Raw genomic sequence first — 11,185 nt, forward strand, 5'->3', positions numbered from 1 at the left:
TTTTTTTTTAAAGATTTTATTTATTTATTTGAGACAGAGAGAATGAGAGACAGAGAGCATGAGAGGGAGGAGGGTCAGAGGGAGAAGCAGACTCCCTGCCGAGCAGGGAGCCCGATGTGGGACTCGATCCCGGGACTCCAGGATCATGACCTGAGCCGAAGGCAGTCGCTTAACCAACTGAGCCACCCAGGCGCCCCCAGAGCACTCTGTTCTTAAGGAGGCTCCCACCCTAAGGAGAAACTAGTTTGCGAGAGCCTAGCGCACCTGCGGGGAGAGAACTCCCCGCCTCCAGCCCATCCCACCTGTCCTCCCCAACTTAAGAAGCGGGGAAAAATTAAAAACACTTGTGAAGCTCACGGTCTAGTGATGCAGGCTCGCTAATCACAGGACTGGAACACTTCCTCTCCCCCCAACACCTCAGACATTTCTTTTTGGATTTTTTTTTCTTAGGATCTCCGTCTCTCTGCTGACATTGCTAATCTGTTCTTGCATGTCTACTTTATCCATTACAGCCCTTAGCATATGAATCATATGTTGCTTTAAATCCCCAGTCTGATAATTCCAACATCCCTGCTATACCTGCTTCCGATGCTCACTCTGTCTCTTCCAACTGTATTTTTCTTTTCCTTTTGGTAAATGCCTTGTAAGATTTTCCTGATAGCCAGACATGATGTGCTGGGTAAAAGGAACTAAATGGACCTTTAGTATTATGCGTGTTGCCAGTAGATCTACGTATATTCATTTCAGACAGAGCAGACTTCAAAGCAAGGAAAGTTATCAGGGATAAAGAAGGGCATTACATTTGGCCCATTTACCAAAGTACACCATATTCCTGGCCATAAACCAAGCCTTTAATAATTTTAAGGGATGGGGGCACCCGTCTGGCTGGCCAGTCGGTAGAACATGAAACTCTTGATCTTGGGGTTGTGAGTTCAAGCTCCATGTTGGGTGTAGAGATTACTTGAAAATAATCTTTAAAAATAATCTTTAAAAAATAAAATAGAGGGGTGCTTGTGTGGCTCAGTAGGTTAAGCATCTGAATTCAGTTTAGGTCATGATCTCAGGGTCTTCGGATGGAACTCCGCATTGGGCTCCGCACTCAGCAGGGAGTATGCTTGAGACTCTCCCTCTCCCTCTGCCCTTACCCCCCCCAAAATGAATAAATAAACCTTTAGAAAAATAAAATAAAAATTTCAAGGGGTGACAATTTTATAGAATATATTCTCCAATCACTTTTTAAATTATTTTATTTTACTTCCAGTATAGTTACCATACAGTGTTATATTAGTTTCAGGTGTACAATATAATTGTTTCAACAATTCTATACATCTCGCAGCGCTCATCACGATTAAGTGTACTCTTAATCCCCTTTGCTTAGTTCACACATCCCCCCCACCCAACCTTCAGTTTGTTCTCTATAGAGGAGTCTGTTTTTGGTTTCTCTCTTTCCCCCCACCTTTGTTCCTTTGTTTTGTTTCTTAAATTCCACACATGAGTGAGGTCATTGGTATTTGTCTTTCTCTGACTGGCTTATTTTTTTGGTTTGTTTTTGCTTTTTTAAAGATTTTATTTATTTGAAAGAGAGAGAGAATGAGAGGGGGGAGGGTCAGAGGGAGAAGCAGACTCCCTGCCAAGCAGGGAGCCCGATGTGGGACTCGATCCTGGGACTCCAGGATCGTGACCTGAGCCGAAGGCAGTCGTTTAACCGACTGAGCCACCCAGGCACCCCTGCCTCTGCCTCTCTCTCTCTCTGTCCCTATGAATAAATAAATAAAATATTTTAAAAAATAAAAAATAATCTTTAAAATAAATAAATTGGGGCACCTGGGTGGCTCAGTCAGTTAAGCGTCTGGCTTTAGCTCGGGTCATGATCCCAGGGTCCTGGGATCGAGCCCCGCGTCGGGCTCCCTGCTCAGCGGGGAGTCTGCTTCTCCCTCTCCCATTCTCTGTGTTCGCTCTCCCTCTCTCTCTCTCTCAAATAATAAAATCTTTAAAAAATAAATAAATAAAATAAATAAATAAAAGGTTAATATACTCAACAAATCCCTATTTAAGGGCAATAAAGGGGGAAAAAAAGAGAAAACAGATGACCAATATCAAGAACTAAAATAAGACATCACTAAAGATCCTACAAGCATGAAAAATGTAATAAGAGGATATTAGGAACCACTTCATGTCAATGCATTTGAAAATTTAGATGAAGTGGATAAATTCTTTGAAAAATAAAGCTTAACCACAACTGACCCAAGGAAAAATAGGGAATCTGAATAGTCTATATCTACCAAAGAAATTTAACACCAAATTAACTTTCCCGCAAAATTCGGGGCCCGGATGGTCTCACTGGTGAAATCTTCCAGACACTTAACCGATAACCAATATCACAGAAGCTCTTCTAGGAACTCGAGGAAACAGGGCACGTTCTCTGGTGATTTTGAACTGGGTCAACTGGGCTGAGCGGCACCTATGTTCCTCAGAACCCCTTTCCCCTCACGGTTCAAGGTTAGAGCAGGCCACAGAGAAAACCATATGAAAACTCAATGGAAGAAGTGAGGCGTGGTCATTGCTTCTGACTGGTGGTTCTATTCAGATGTGGCAAGAGACAAATATGGATGTGCCACTGGGTTCCAGCTCACTCTTGCTCTCTGCTGTCGTGAGACAGACAGACAGACAAAAGCACAGGACCTTGTGACCTATTTCCCTCACACTCTGTTCATCTCAACTTTCTGCCCTGCTGACCAACAGTGACCCCCAGGCCCACCACCGGATGCAGAGGCAACAGCCTTCTGGAGACTTCGTCACCGGTTGTCCTTCGCGATCCCACTCTGACAGCTGGATATGCCAGCTTCCCAGATATTTTCCTGGAAGCTCTGACTTGTGCACCTGCGCCAGCTCTTCGAGAGGGCTGGTTGGTGATTTTCCACTTCTCCCCCCGACTCCCCTCTCTGGACCTTCATTCCCCACCATCATCTGCAATTGTGTAAGATCTTATTCCAATAATAAAGCCCTGATTCCACAAAATTCAGTGTTTTTCAACTTCAAAACAGTTCTGCTTCAAAGATGTTCATGTCACGGAGCACAAAGACATGGTGAGAAGTGCTGCAGATTAAAGGAGGCTAAAGAAACAGGACAACTCAATGCAATGTGTGATCCTGGTTTGGAAAAAACAGGGCTAAAAAAGACATTTTTGTGACACTTGGACATTTTTGAATATAGACTGTGTATTAAAAATAGTACATGTCTCGGAGCCTGGTTGGTTCCGTTGGTGGAGCCTGTGACTCTTGATCTCAGGGTTGTAGATTCAAGCCCTACATTGGGTGTAGAGATTCCTTAAAAATAAAATCTTAAAAAAAAACAGTACATGTCCATGATAAATTTCCTAAATTCCATCACCGTTGTCTTTAGGATAATGTCTTTGTTCTTAGGAATTACTCGCTAAAGCATTTCGAGGTAAAGGATCACGATGTCTCAACTTTCAAATGGGCCATTCATCATCATCACATATGCATGGAGAGAGATAAAAGCAAGTTAAGCAAATATTAATGAGCAGTGAATCTAGATGAATAGTATATGGATACTAGTCTTCAAAATAGAAAGTTAAAAATAGCCCCACCTGTTTCAGAGATGCTGGGCCTCCTTTCTGTTCTTTGAAGGTATTTGGCTCCATTCCACTCTCACCCCCGGATCATTCGATAGGCGCAGGTGGGTCTTCACGGTATCTTCCTGGAAGGAGCATTGCGAAGTGGGAGAGTAAACGCACGTTGTTTTGTTAGTTAGCTATTGTCAAATTTCTCCCCATGAAGGTTATCATTTGGCATGCCCCACCAGCAATGCATGAGAGTGTGCTTTCCAGTTTATGCCTTTTTGCCAATTTTATAGGGGAGAAAGCTTCTTCAGAGAAGTTTCCATTGGCATTGTTCTTATTATGGGCGAAGTTGAGCATCTTTCCATATAGTTAAGGACCATTCATATCTATTTCTCTGTGAACCGTTTGTTCATTCTTTTGTACATTTTAAAACATTGGGCTATTGGTTTTTTCTTATATATTAAGGAGATAAACATTTTGTGTGTGATGTGAGTTGTAAATATTTTCTCTGAGATGGTCACATTTTTACTTTGTTTATGGGATCATATTTTCTTAACCAGTTTCTAAATCTGCTTAAGGAGTTTTGTTTATAAATTTGATTTTATTGCCCCTGAATTTCCCCCAGCATTTTATTATGAAGATTTTCAAACACACAGGAAAGTTAAAAGAAGTGTACAGCGAACACCCACGTGTCTGCCACTTAGATTCTATTACTAACACTTTACCATTTTCGTCTTCTCATATTTTTATCCACTCTATGCATCCTTCTATCCATCCGTTAATTCACCTAACTTTTCAATGCATTTCAAAATAAGTTGCAGCCATCAATACACTTGGTGGGGGGAGGACTCTATTTGAAAAATTATTTTTATCCTGATATGATTCACCTACCATAAGATTCACGCTTTAAGTGTGTACAATTCACCGCTTTTCAAAATATTCACAAAGTTTTGCAACCACCACCACTACAATTTTAGATCTCTATATAACTTTGTTTTTCTCCAAATGCCTATCTGGTTGTCTGAACACCATATGTTAAAAGCTCTTTCTGTCAGAGGCTGAGATGTCCCAGTTGTCGCTGAGTGCCCAGGTGTTCGGCGGTCTAGTTCTGTTCCATTGGCCTGCTTGTCCCTCTATTCCCACGTGTGGGACTTCTTTGCTAACAACAGCCCTGGCCCTGGATGGGGGACGGGGGGACACGTGGCCACACCTCTTCAAGGGCTTTTATCAAAGAACTTTGCGTGATATGAGCTCCTCCACCGAGCTGTAAACTTTACTCCCAGCGACTGAGAGAAACCGACTGGGCAGGAGGAGGGGCAGCAGGAAACCCTGGGAAAGAGAGGTACCAGGAATCAGGAACACCCCACTCTTGGGTCCCTCTGTCTCTTCCTCTCCTCTCTCTCTCCAGCCCAAGGTGGGGGCCCTCCCCACCTCCGGACACCTCCCCTGCTTCTGAGGACTACCGGAGCTGGGCCAGGGAATGTCCAGCTCTCTGCCCGTGGCTGCCCACGAAGGCACCCTGCACAGTGTGGTTTGGGAGGTAAGGCCAAGTTTGTCCAACATCTGCCGAGCAGTCTTCGGAATATGACCAGACGCTAGCAGCCTGTACTGCACGTGTCTGGTCATATTTGTGTCGGCCATAAAGGGGCTCACTGTCTGCAGGAAGGGGGTAAAGAGAAGAACTCCGGTCCCCACCCGCCCAAGCTCCCAGACCCTCTCAGAATCCCAGAGTCCCACCCACCCGCGCCTCTGTCCCGGGTCTCCGAGCTCCTCCCGAGACCACGCCCCCAGGCGACCACGCCCCAAGGGGCGCGTCCCGCAGAGGCCACGCCCCCGCGGGAACCCACCCCTGCTGAGCGCCGCGCCACGAAGCCCTCCTGAGTCACCGCCCTCTCTGAGACATCCCCCGCCCCAGCCTCTGAGCTTCCACAGTCCCTAAGCTCCTGCCCCTGCCAGAGCCCCTCCCCTTCTGAGCTGCCCACTCCGGCTAGGCACCTGCAGGATGACCCCCGAGAGGAGCACTCTGCGCCCACTGCCACGGAGAAGCTTCACGTGAAGGCCTGCGGAGGAAGGAGACGGCGGGTCCCAGGACCAGAGCGTTCCCTGTGCGGACTCCGCCAGCCCGCTCCTGCCCAGCGCCGTCCTTGATCCTAGAACACTGCGTGGCTCCAGAAAGCCTCCAGACTCAGGGCCCAAGTCCTCACCTTAACACCTGAATATCTGCGTGTTCTAAGCCCTACCCTTGTTCCCATACACCCACCCAACATTCGAGTTGGGCCAGTCTCACATCTTGACCCCTAGCCTCCTGTTTCTCTATAAGCAAATAAACAAACCAACCAACCCTGCCCTATTCACCGGACTGTGCCCCAGATGTCTGTCTGACCTATTAGGAGCCCCAGACGCAGGTGGCATTTTAAACACACACACACACACACACACACACAAAGACTTTGCACCATAACTTTCAATGCCAGAACAAAGGGCTATAAGCGGGAGATTGCAGCAAGGCAGGCAGGACAGCCCTGGGCCGGGTCTGTGGGGTCGGAGTACATTGCTAACAATATAATAGGGGTTCTTGTCAATCATTGCAGACATGTTGGTAATGATGTCTTTGCCCCTGGAGGAGGAGGCCTTCGTTGGAAGGTGGTCACCGCCAAGGGGGACAAGAGGATTCAACTGATTCCTAAACCTCCACGAGCCCTTAGCGCCGCCCTACTGTTGAGTCAGAGGGACAGGGCAGAGCTGGAAACGTGGTTGGGACAGCTGGGAATAGACAAAGCTTAGAGGTTCGGTGGGGGAGGATCCAGCGTGGAAGAGAAAGAGACTGCGTCTTAATGACCACTTGGGGCAGGACAGTTCTAGTCATGAGAAAAGAAGAGCCGGGAGCACAGCATCTTTTTCTCTCCAATTCCTTCACCTGCCCCTCCTCCTCAAGTTCACTCCCATCTCTCTACTCCCCTGGGGAATCTCCTCCACACCAAGCTGAGGCTGGGGGATGCTGGCTGGGTCCCCTGCAGAGTGTCCAGAGCTCCGCTGTCCTTAAACACCATCCTTCCCAGCCCGGTTTCACCTGGACCACCGACATCATGTTGCAGTTTACAATATGCAAGAGTCTCTGGGGAAGAAGATAGAACCAACCAGTCCTTCCCTTCACTAGCCCTGCCCCACTCCCATTTTCTTATTTCCTAGCTTACTTGTCTTTGAGCATGGAACACATTTTCTAAAAAGTAGCAGCAGCTAGAATTTAAAATGCACACACCCTTTGACCCATCAAAAACTCCACTTCTGGAAATTTATTGCTTTCCAAGATCCACGTGCGGGAAATGAATATGTCCAAAGATGTTGGTTGCAACACTATTTGTAGTCACACATAAGGGGAAACACCCTGAATGTTCATCAATGAGGAATGACTAAAAAGATACAGTGGATGGATCACTGTGCAGCCTGTACAAAGGGTGGGTCTGCTGTTCATTCTGCTTAGAACCATCCCCAAGATATATGCATACTGGTAAAAGGCATGTGCAGAACGGCAAGCTGCCTGCCCTCCAGATTTTATATATATACACATATATAGTGTATATTATACATATATAATGTATACATGTTATATGCATATGTTATTTATACATATATGTGTATATAATATATAATGTATATTTTAAATGATTTTATACATATATCTTATACATACATGCATATACATATTGTGCATATTATACATATTATGCATATATTATGTATATGTCATTTATACATATTTATACATATACATATATATGTACACATAATATATGACATATGTCATACATATATGTGTAACATGTAATATATACACATACATATATAATATACATGTATATATGTTGTGTTATATGTATATGTATAACACACATATGTTCTATACACACATATGTATATATGTTGTGTTATATGTATATGTATACACACATATACTTATGCATACATATACATACTTGTATAACATAACATGTGTATAATATATAATACGCAATTTATACGTATTATATAGTATATATATACTTCCATGTGCATAGAGAAAAAATCTACCACATTTTTAATTGGGGGTCACTTTTGGGGAATGAGATAGAGAACGAAGGGAGATTTTCACCTGTGTTTCATAAAATTGTCTTTCTGGGAGCCTGGGTGGCTCAGTCGTTGAGCGTCTGCCTTCGGCTCAGGTCATGGGGGTCCTGGGATCGAGCCCCGCATCGGACTCCCTGCTCAGCAGGAAGCCTGCTTCTCCCTCTCCCACTCCTCCTGCTTGTATTTCCTCTCTTGCTGTGTCTCTCTGTCAAATAAATAAATAAAATCTTAAAAGAAAAAGCCAGGGCGCCTGGGTGGCTCAGTTGGTTAAGCGACTGCCTTCGGCTCAGGTCATGATCCTGGAGTCCCGGGGTCGAGTCCCGCATCGGGCTCCCTGCTCAGCAGGGAGCCTGCTCCTCCCTCTGACCCTCCCCCATCTCATGTGCTCTCTGTCTCTCTCATTCTGTCTGTCTCAAATAAATAAATAAAATCTTTAAAAAAAAAAAAAAGAAAAAGCCAGCGACATTTAATTAGGATTAATTGTAAAAAAAAATTCTCTTTCTGGATTTTTTGATGTATAAACTTTTTATAAAAGCATACCGTACACATACCACAGATCTTTAACATAAAAAGTGAGCACAAATCCCTAATTTCCAACCATACGAAGAAATAAGGTAGTGACAGCTTCCCAGTCTTCTCTTGCAGTCATCCCCCATGCTTCCTCTCTCATTCACCACTGTCCTGACCTCTAACACGCTCTGGAATAGTTTTGTCCAGTTCTGAACTTCATGTAAGTGGGCTCACGCAGTATGTACACTTTCATCTCTGGCCTCCTCAGCTAAACGTGATGTTTCGAAGATCCATCCACGCTGGGTGTAGCAGAAGGTCATTCCTGTTCATTGCTGTAATTTTCCCTTGTGTGAATACAGCATGCTTTATTTAGCTATCCACCTATCGACTGACATTTAAGTTGTGTCCGGTTTGGGACTGTCACAAATAATTCATCTAGGAGCACTCTCGTATGTGTCTTTTGGAGCCCATGTGCACTCAGAGACAACCAGGGGGGCAATGGAGAGATCACAGAGTATGCGTATCTCCAATCTTAGGAGGACTTGCCAGTTTTCCTGATCCTGCACATTTACATGCCCACTAGCAAAGCCTAAGAATTCCGGTTGTTCCATATCCCCGACTGCACTTGGTACTGTCAATAATTTTAGGGTGAGCCATTTTAGTGGCTGGGTAGTTGCGTCTTACTCTGGTTATAATCTGTAGTTCCTCAGTAAGAATAAGGTTGAGAGGCACCTGGGTGGCTCCATCTGGTGTCTGACTCCGGATTTCTGCTCAAGGCATGGTCTGGGGTGGTGAGATTGAGCCCTGCATGGGGCTCCGCGCTGGGCCTGGAGCCTGCTTAGCATTCTCTCTCTCCCTCCCCCACTGCCCACCCCCACCCTGCTCGCGCACGCACGTGCTCTCTCTCCAAAGGAAAAAAAAATAAGATTGAAAACATTTTCCTGTGTGTGCCAGTCACTTGGATTTCCTCTTTTGTCGGGTGCCCATTCATTTTTTAGCTGGGTTGTTTGCATTTTCAAAAGATATATCTAGGGATGACTGGGTGGCTCAGTCAGTTAAGTGTCTGCCTTTGGCTCAGGTCATGATCCCAGAGTCCTGGGATCAAGTCCTGCGTTGGGCTCCTTGCTCAGTGGGGAGCCTGCTTCTCCCTCTGCCTGCTGCTCCCCCTGCTTGTGCGCTTGCTCTCTCTCTCTGACAAATAAACAAATAAAATCTTAAAAAAAAAAAAAAGAATGAGGGAAAAATTAAAACACTCTCAGATAAACAAAAGCTAAGGCAGATCATTACCAGTAGACTTGCCCTACAAGAAATGCTAAAGGGAGTCTTTCAGGCTGAAAAGAAAAAAAAAAACAACACTAGAAAATATAGCTGTAAGGGGCACCTGGGTGGCTCAGTTGGTTAAGCAACCAACTTGATTTTGGCTCAGGTCATGATCTCAGGGTGGTGAGATTGAGCCCAGCATAGGGTTCAGCATTCAGCACAGAGTCTGCTTAAGATTCTCTCTCTCCCTCCTCCTTGGTCCCTCCCCCTGCCTGTGCTCCCTAAACAAACAAACAAATAAATAAAATCTTTTTAAAAAGTTAACTACATAGGGGCGCCTGGGTGGCTCGGTCGTTGGGCGCCTGCCTTCGGCTCGGGTCATGATCCCGGGGTCCTGGGATCGAGCCCCGCATCGGGCTCCCTGCTCCGCGGGGGGCCTGCTTCTTCCTCTCCCACTCCCCCTGCTTGTGTTCCTGCTCTCACTATGTCTCTCTCTGTCAAATAAATAAAATCTTAAAAAAAAAAAAAGTTAACTACATAGATAAATAGAAAAGCCAGCATTATTTTCCTTTTGGTTCATAACTCCTGTTTTTTTTTTTTCTATATGATAGATGCAAATGTACGAAACAATCATTACAAATTTATGTATGTAATTACAAAATTATGTATGTAATTACAAAATTATCTGTGAATGGACACACAATGTATGAAAATGGAATCTGTGACAATAATAATATAACCAAGAGAGATGGAATTGTATAGGAGTGGAGTGTTTGAATACAATTGAAAATAAGTTTGTATTACTAAAACTAGTCTGTTGTAAGTTTAACATGTTAACTCTAATACCAAGGTAACCATTAAGAAAACAACTTCAAAAATATACAGAAAAGGGAAGCACCTCTTTAAGACATTAGTTCAATTTTCCCCTGTCAATGCTATTTGGTCTGACTATTTGGGTTATTTCCAGGGTACTTTTTTCTTTTTCTTTTCTTTTTTTTTTTTTTTTAAGATTTTCTTTATTTATTTGACAGAGAGAGACACAGTGAGAGAGGGAACACCAGCAGGGGAAGTAGGAGAGGGAGAAGCAGTCTTCCCGCTGAGCGCCCCTGCTTTTAAGATTCCTGAGCCCATCCTCAGAAAACGGACTTGGGAAAGTGGCTGCTGACAGTCACAGGACAAGGGGTTCCTAGTGGTTGGGCTTTTAACCCCTATTTGTTCTTGGTATGCCACCTTACATCCTCCCCCCAATTCTAAAAGTAACACAGGATGGGGCGCCTGGGTGGCTCAGTCGTTAAGCGTCTGCCTTCGGCTCAGGTCATGATCCCAGGGTCCTGGGATCGAGCCCCGCATCGGGCTCCCTGCTCGACAGGAAGCCTGCTTCTCCCTCTCCCACTCCCCCTGCTTGTGTTCCCTCTCGCTGTGTCTCTCTCTGTCATATAAATAAATAAAATCTTTAAAAAGAACCCAAAAAAACAAAAAACAAAAAAGAGAGTTGAGGAGGCTACACATTTGTCAGAAAAATAGATATTAAGTTTTTTAAAAATTTATTTATTTATTTATTTGAAAGAGAGAGAATGAGAGAGAGAGAGAGCACATGAGAGGGGGGAGGGTCAGAGGTTGAAGCAGGCTTCCCGCCGAGCAGGGAGACCCATGCGGGACTCGATCCCGGGACTCCAGGATCATGACCTGAGCCAAAGGCAGTCGCTTAACCAACTGAGCCACCCAGGC

The 11,185-nt window shown here is 44.8% G+C and overlaps 1 long non-coding RNA gene across 1 annotated transcript; it reads right to left on the minus strand.

The window, feature by feature from the left end:
* Positions 1 to 1,823: 1,823 nt before the first annotated feature.
* LOC115942730 (uncharacterized) lies at positions 1,824 to 7,955 on the minus strand. The gene is made up of 3 exons (XR_004077318.2): positions 7,713 to 7,955; positions 3,611 to 3,720; positions 1,824 to 3,469 (listed from the first exon to the last, which is right to left on the minus strand). It is a non-coding gene; the product is annotated as an uncharacterized LOC115942730 (long non-coding RNA).
* Positions 7,956 to 11,185: the final 3,230 nt, after the last annotated feature.

Source organism: Leptonychotes weddellii, unplaced genomic scaffold (assembly GCF_054177405.1).
Source record: "Leptonychotes weddellii isolate Sample4059 unplaced genomic scaffold, ASM5417740v2 HiC_scaffold_5127, whole genome shotgun sequence".
NCBI classification, from domain to species: Eukaryota; Metazoa; Chordata; class Mammalia; order Carnivora; family Phocidae; genus Leptonychotes; species Leptonychotes weddellii.